Source organism: Mustela erminea, chromosome 16 (assembly GCF_009829155.1).
Source record: "Mustela erminea isolate mMusErm1 chromosome 16, mMusErm1.Pri, whole genome shotgun sequence".
NCBI lineage: Eukaryota > Metazoa > Chordata > Mammalia > Carnivora > Mustelidae > Mustela > Mustela erminea.
In genome coordinates this window covers 64,811,395-64,818,937 of record NC_045629.1, presented here as the reverse complement: position 1 = coordinate 64,818,937, position 7,543 = coordinate 64,811,395, and positions in this window count along the sequence as shown.

The following is a 7,543-nucleotide window of genomic DNA, read 5'->3' as shown; positions in this document are numbered from 1 at the left end:
TCTCTATAATTCTGATTGGTCACAAGAATACGTGTTGATTTCAGGACCATAACGGAGACTCATCATCTTCCTCATCCATCAACCTTATTAGGTCTTTCTCTTCCTCTGACAGTGCTTACTGCTGGTGGTGTAGATTAGATGTCTTGCCTACTGTTTCTGACCTATTTTCAAGGAGGCCGATTCCATGGTGGGCATGCCCTTATCAGGACAAAATTATTCCCCTTCCCCTCAAACTACCTTAAGGGGACTTGATGCCCAGTGGGTCATCTGTCTATCAAACACATTCCTTCCTTTCCCTCATTATGTAGCAGCAGCCCAACTTCCCCAAAATGATCAGGGTCAATAGCCCAGCCTTTATGGTGACTACTTGTTTTGACTACAGGTTTGCTGGCACAAAGATCCTAAGTGACAAACATTAGCCATAGCTTTAAGTGTAGTGGGACTCCTGTGCCCCTGGTTGAAGTGTGAGACCTACAGAGCCTAAAGTCATTAGGGCAGAAGCAGATTGCTGTACTGGGACATTGAAAATGACAGTGAATGAGATCATTCCTCTTTCTACCACATCTGCTTCCTGCTTACTACTTATCAAAATCATTTGATATCCATTGTTCTAAGGTACATACCAGAACAGTGGTGTTCTCTCCAAGGTGGTAACTCAACCAGTGCTCCAAGTGACTGTTCTGTGTTCTCTATCAGGCTAGTAGAACTAGATCTTGAGATAGGTGGTAGTACCAGTGACACCGCAGTTACATATCCATAGCCACACCTACTTTCCCATATAATTGGTCCCTTAGTCTGAGCTAGTATCAGTCATTCCTCAGAAGCCTCCCAGAGTGCTGGGTGGGGATAACCCCCTGAGCAGAGCTTGAGCCATTAGCAATGAGTATACCAACCCACTGGAAGATAGGGACAAAGGCCCAATAAAACAGATCTGAGCAAGAAACTAAGATGTGTATGACTTCTATAATTAGAAAAATAGCCATAAAGATAAAAGAAAGATTTTATATTCAGCTACATTTTAAAATGCTGTACATTCCAAATGCTTTAAAGTTTAAAATGTGTACTGTCTCCATTTATTTATTAATTCAATGTTTTATTTATATTTTCATGAACTTACAGATATTTATTTTATACTTCGGGTTATAATTCAACTAAATTAATCATATTTTATACTTTGGGTTACAATCCAAATAAATTATTCATATTTTTTTCTCAAATTGTTCTAGATTTGGCCATTAGGAAATTTTCAGTTGGTCCCTGTGCTTCTTTGGAATGCTACCATAGATATGGGTGCTTACTTTAGTTTTTTTGAGTTAGTATATTTATTTTTATTGAGATATAATTCACATAACAAAATTTACCATTTTACAATGTACCCTTGAGTATTTTTTAGTACATTCACTCTATTGTGAAACCATCACCTCTAATTCCAGAACATTCTGTTACCTCCAAAATAAATCCCAAAATAATTGACAGGCCAACATTCCCCCTTCCCCCAGCCCCTGACAACCAGTAATCTATTGATTTGCCTATTCTGGATGTTTTATATAAATGGAAGCAAACACAAAGTAGCCTTTTGTGTGTAATGTCTTTTATTTAGCGTAATGTTTTCCAGGTTCAACCATATTGTATCATGTATCAGAGCTTCATTCCTTTTTATGGCTCAGTAATATTCTATTGTATGGCTGTATCATATTTTGTTTACTCACTCAGCCCCCAGTGGACATTTATGTTATCTCTACTTTTGAGCTGGTATTAAAAATAAAAACATTGCTATGAACATTTTTGTGCAGGTGTTTGTTTGTGCAGGTGTTTTCAACTCTTGGGTATATACCTAAAAGAGGAATTTCTGGTAACTCTATGTTTAAATTTTGAGGAATGAGAATATAACTTTAAGTCTATTAAATACATCAATCAGCACTATTTTTCCACTGTCATGTGTCATTTATAACCTTCTTGCCAAAGAAAATTTGAGACAGTTCTGAGTATAGAGATGTACAATATAATAGTTATTTTTAAAAATTAGTGTAGTAAAAAAATCACAAGATATGTAATGTATGCATAAGTAGTTCTTAATCTCTTGGGGCCATGGGTCCCTTTGAGAGGCAAATGGAAGCCATGGAGCTAGCTTAAGAGAATCTGATATTCAAGATGGCAAGGCCCTTATGTCTTCAACATGGGATAAGATGGATTCAGTAAATGAGTGTTACATTTGATTTGGAAGCTTCTGGGAGCCAGAACTCCTCCCACTATGGAAAGGAGATCCTAGTCTCCCTCGTTCCTTACGTCACAACTGTCACCCAACTATAACTCTACACTAGAATTTAGCAGAGCAGAAAACAAAACTACAACTGCATTATTTTAAAACTGATCCTAGGAGATCTCTACTCTTAAAATCTCATGGGCACAAACCAGTCTCAAAGACCTAAGATCAACAGGCACATTTCCCTGCCTGGTGCCAACCTGCCTCCATACTGCAAAGATGAGCTTACTCACACCATCTGGAATGTTCCCTGCCACATCCCAGTTTAGAGTCTAACTCTACCTGCTCACCACCCCAGAGAGGAGGAGTTTCTTCCTTCCCATGGTACCTGGCCCAAGTTATTTCCTGTTACTGAATTATCCTCCTCCCAGGAGAACTGGCAGTTCCTTCAGGGTATATTCTGGTACAATGATCCAGACAAGAAAATCCCAACTGTTAACAATTTCTTTTCCCATCAGGCTTACTTAGCTTTAAATTCCATTGCATTGAAACACTGACATCCAATGGTTTGTCGAACCTGGTTTGCACCAGTGAATAAAAGCCAATTATGCACATCAATTTCCAATTCTATATTCAGTGATGTATGAAACAGACCATGGTAGAAGTAGTTACACCATGGGAATTGGCAAACATTATAAACATCTGGGGTTTTTCTCCAAAGAGCCAATAGTTAAATCTTTACCAGCATACCACTACTGATACCCTAATCCTTACACACCAAATATTACCCAGCTATTCCTTTTGCACAGTGCTCTAGCATTGTGTGTAAATATTTCATACACACATACCTCATGACTGTCTTCTTTCACAGATAAGAAAAGTGGTATTTAGAGACATTAAATGTCCAAAGTTACACAGCTTGAAAGTAGCATATCTGAAGCTCAAACTCAAGTCTTTTTAGCCCCAAGTCTACACATACATGTGCATGATTTATACAAAAATGTTCTTAAAACCACTCACTATCCTGGCATGAAAACCATTGCATAGATCTATATACACTTGTGCATCTGTGTCTTCCACCTAAGCTGAAACACACACAAAAATGTAAGTTAGAAAAAGAATATTTCTTTTATGGTAGTTGCTGAAACAAGGCAGCTCTACTTATCTTGCAAATTAATTTGGGAAAAATTTTTTTATCATAAATCCCTTTTTGTGTGCTGTCCCTCATCATCTGAGGGATTTGAGACTAAACCTAAATCACCTCATTTCATATGAATTTCTTCTTATTTCCTCCTCCCATTTATATCTCCCCCTTATAACACTGTTTTAGTCTCTTTTATTCAAAGGATCATTCTCCAGTTCCTAGAATATACTGTACACAGAGTCACTTCTAACAGATAGTTGTTGAAATGAAATGACTCATCTCAAGATGACCCCAAAGAGCTGATACTTGTTTTTATTTCTTTTATGACCACCCCTCTCACTGCGCCACAATGACCACCATTTGCTTCCATATTTAACACTCACCTTTCTTCTAAAGTCATAATTCCCTGTAAATTTTGGCATCAAATCACATGTAGGGTAGAAATATTATTCAAGACCCTAGGCACCTTGTCGATTTGCTATAACATGCGTCAACCCAAGAGTTTCTGCCTAGTATTGCTCTACTATTTCCCTGAAGAGAGCCACAGTTTATACTTCCTCTGAACAATTGCACAGAATTGTCCAACGCTCAGTGGAATTTCTTTATGGAAATATTTTATCTCATCTGTCTAAGATTATATATTGGTAACATGTGAGTCCATAAATCATAGATGGCCAGAAAGAAGCATTCTAACTCTTAATGTATGTTCTAGTATATTTTAAGTCTGAGTAGTTGAGTCAAAGAAACTGTATTTTCCAGTGACCTCAGCCATCATTGTTCTTGTCTCTACAGGTCCCTGAAGCATCAATCATTATATTCTACCACTGGGCCTCCTCACCTCCCAATATATTATATGTTGCCATATTTTGTTTTCAGGCCCCCTAGGATTAGAGGGTATAAGGTTCTCTACAAAAGTACTCAGTATATCATTAATCTGAATGTCTTGATACTTGTCATAAGGAACAAAATTGTTTTCTTTTCAATTTCAGCCAGTTAATCTTACCTAGAAGCCTTTGTACCAACCCACATCATTTTTCTCCCATCTCAACCTTCAAAGGGACTTCTGTTGTTGTTAGAACTTTTATACTTTGTATCCCTTCCTCATAAATCATCTACTTAGGCCCATAATCATTTAATTTTCCTCTTCAGTTAACTCTCTCCAGGTAGTATAAATCAGATTATTACATTATGCGTTTGCATAATTTTCCCAAAATAAATCAAAGAATTTCTTACAGACAACGATCGCATGAACCATTCTCACAGCTCCAGACAGAAGATGTGAAAAAAAAATAGGTTTGTCTTAATATGGAAGAAACTGAGCCACGGAGCATTTTGTAGGTTTGAACCTGGTATTAAATAGTATCCTACATAAACCAGACTGGCCAAATCATACAATACCAGGCTACTACACATTTCTATGGACAACAGCATATGCAATCTGTGATTCTTGAGAATACAGACATCGTGTGATTCTTGAGAATACAGACATCCTGCGTTATTCCATAGAGCAGCACAAAAACACCATTTGCTCTGGGTTCCTTGGAGACTACTTGCTCCAAGTCTCTGGTGAGCGATTCCATGATGCTCATTTGTTGGTACTGGCCTTGGCCATTCTGGCCTTTGGACCCCACATCCTGACTCCAGATCAGGTGGACCAATGTTCCACATCTTGAGACATGCAATAGAGAGAAATGATTAAGGGTACTGGCTTTGCTCTTGGATTTGAAACTCCACTCTACTACTTGAACACATTCCTTCAAGCTCCTTTCTTGCTGTTTCCTCAACTGCAAAATGAAAGTTAGTATTGGTCCTCATGGGACATCTGTGAAGGTGGAATGATAGAATACATGTCTAGCCTCGGGCACTGTGTCAAGCCTGGTACTTGCTAAGGAACTTTGGCTATAATTATGATTAGGAGTCCTTATTTTTTTACCATCAGCACTGCCCTACCTAAACTGCTAATCTGCCAACAGTTACCACATTGGGCAACTCCTACCTGTGTAGGATTTAAGTGTATGTGACCAGTTTTATGTAATTTCCTCCCCCTCCCCTTTTTCTTATCCACAACTCACTTCTTCGGTTAATTAACCCCAGAGAAAAAGACCATAGCATCCAGATTTCCTCACCTCTCCTCCAACACCCTAATTCTCCAGAACAAGGCCTAGGCATCTAACAGAGTAATCCAGGGATTTTAAAAAAGAAAGAACCCTTTTTGAGAAGCAAATCACGGATTTGGATGAAATCTGGCTATCCTAGCCTATGAACTTCCCTTTGGGCTGCTTCCAAGGAAACTATTTTTGCCCTGCTGTTCACAGAGACACCCGGGATTATTCCAGAAAATGAGCAATGATGACTTTCTATGTTCTATCTCCTTGCCCCACTAAAGTCTGCTACTTGTCCTTGGAGGCCATTGATGAGACAGAAAAATGCCTTTTGGTCCAGACTATCTGATTTCCAAGTGTTTATTTAGTGTGGTCCTGCACTTTTTGTGAATAATCGGAACACCAAGATTTCACATTTGCATTACTAATTGAGTTTCTCAAAATAAATTCACCATTATGACCTGATGTAAGGTATTAATTTCTCATTTAATGAGATAAAGGCTAAAAAAACAAACCAGCAAACAAAGACTTATGTTTAACTATGAGAGGGTTAGCAGCTTAACGGGGGCAGTTGAGACAGGGAGACTGAAAGGCCTGAGAAGAGAAAAAGCTGTTTTTTCCCTCTGCTCCCTTTCCTGCTTCTGTTCTCACCAGGACCTGCACCCCTGCCCTACACACGCCTTAATGTATGTCCTCCTTGTAAGGGACAAAGAGTTAATTTCTCTGGAGTCTTCCAGCACATTAGAGAACAGCTCCTCTCGGGAATGAATGGATGAGGCCACACAGAAATACTCCAGATCACTGGTGCTCTGGACATGTCAACGCCAAGAACCCCGGGCTCCGGGGACTGAGTAACTTATGATGACACCTGGACTCTGTCCTTGTTCTGAGCAGTTCCCAGATGCCTAAGAGGACACATGCACTAGACAGAATTATCAATCAAAACTCCAGACCCCAAGCAAAGATGAGCCTCGTGCTCCTTCCCTTTCTGAGTCTTCCAGATCCTCTTTCTATATCTGCTCTCTCTCTCTCTACATTCAGTAAACTCTGCCTCACTTCCTACTGGCTTGCATTCGATTTCCATCCTGGTGAAGCCAAGGATCCTCTTGAATGGTCATGCAGGACCCCTCTGGTTCTTCGGATGTGACATCCCTGCATCACAGTGATGGTGATAAAAATAATGATAATGATCACAATATTCATTAGCAAGTATCATGTCAGATATAGTGCAAGATGCTTCACATGTGTTTTTTTATTTTGTCCCTGTCTGGAGTGCTCCTGTAGGCATGATTCAGAAAACAATGTGACTCAGTCTCCAATGAGGGGCATTCAGGCACCTTTCAGAGGTCATAAATCCCTGTCCAAAGATTGTCCTCATTCTCAGAAGCCAAGGTTAGCTTGTCAAGCCTAATTAAAAGGGGCAGGGGAACCAAAGATTCGTTGTCTAATTTCTTGTGTCTTTAGCAATAGGAGATCAAAACTTCTCTTTACGACTCAGATTTTAACTCCAAAATCCATCGTGAAAAGAAAATACTGGAATCTCTTAAGTTTTCTAGCTCAAAGTCTTACTTTGCTAAAATTCCAGTTGACTACAATTTAAATATGAGTTTCCTCGTCCTGTTTCTAGTTAAACATCTATGCAACGTAAAGATGAAAATGTCTGGATATTGAATCAGGGGTGGTTTAAAAGTAAAAAGCCACAAGAGGAATGGCCATTTATTGGATAAAAGGTTGGGCAATAATAGTGTTCCATTATGGAGGTAATATGGCTCCCCAGTAACCATCTGACAATGTCTGAAGACATTTTTTGTCTTTATGACTCAAGAGTAGGGGGGACTGCTGGCATCTCGTAGGTAGAGAACAGTGATAAACTAACTATGCTCCTATAGGATGCACAAGACAGCCTCAAATAATTCTCCAACCTACACTGTCAATCCTAGCCTAAAAAATCCTTCTCACAATATATTCCAATTCTCTAAAACTCCTCCAAAGAGACAGTTACACACCTCTCCTTGGTGTATAATCAATTCTGTATTCTCACTCTTTTTCCTGGTTCAGGCAAGGATTACTGCAGATCAAATGAAAACTTGTAGG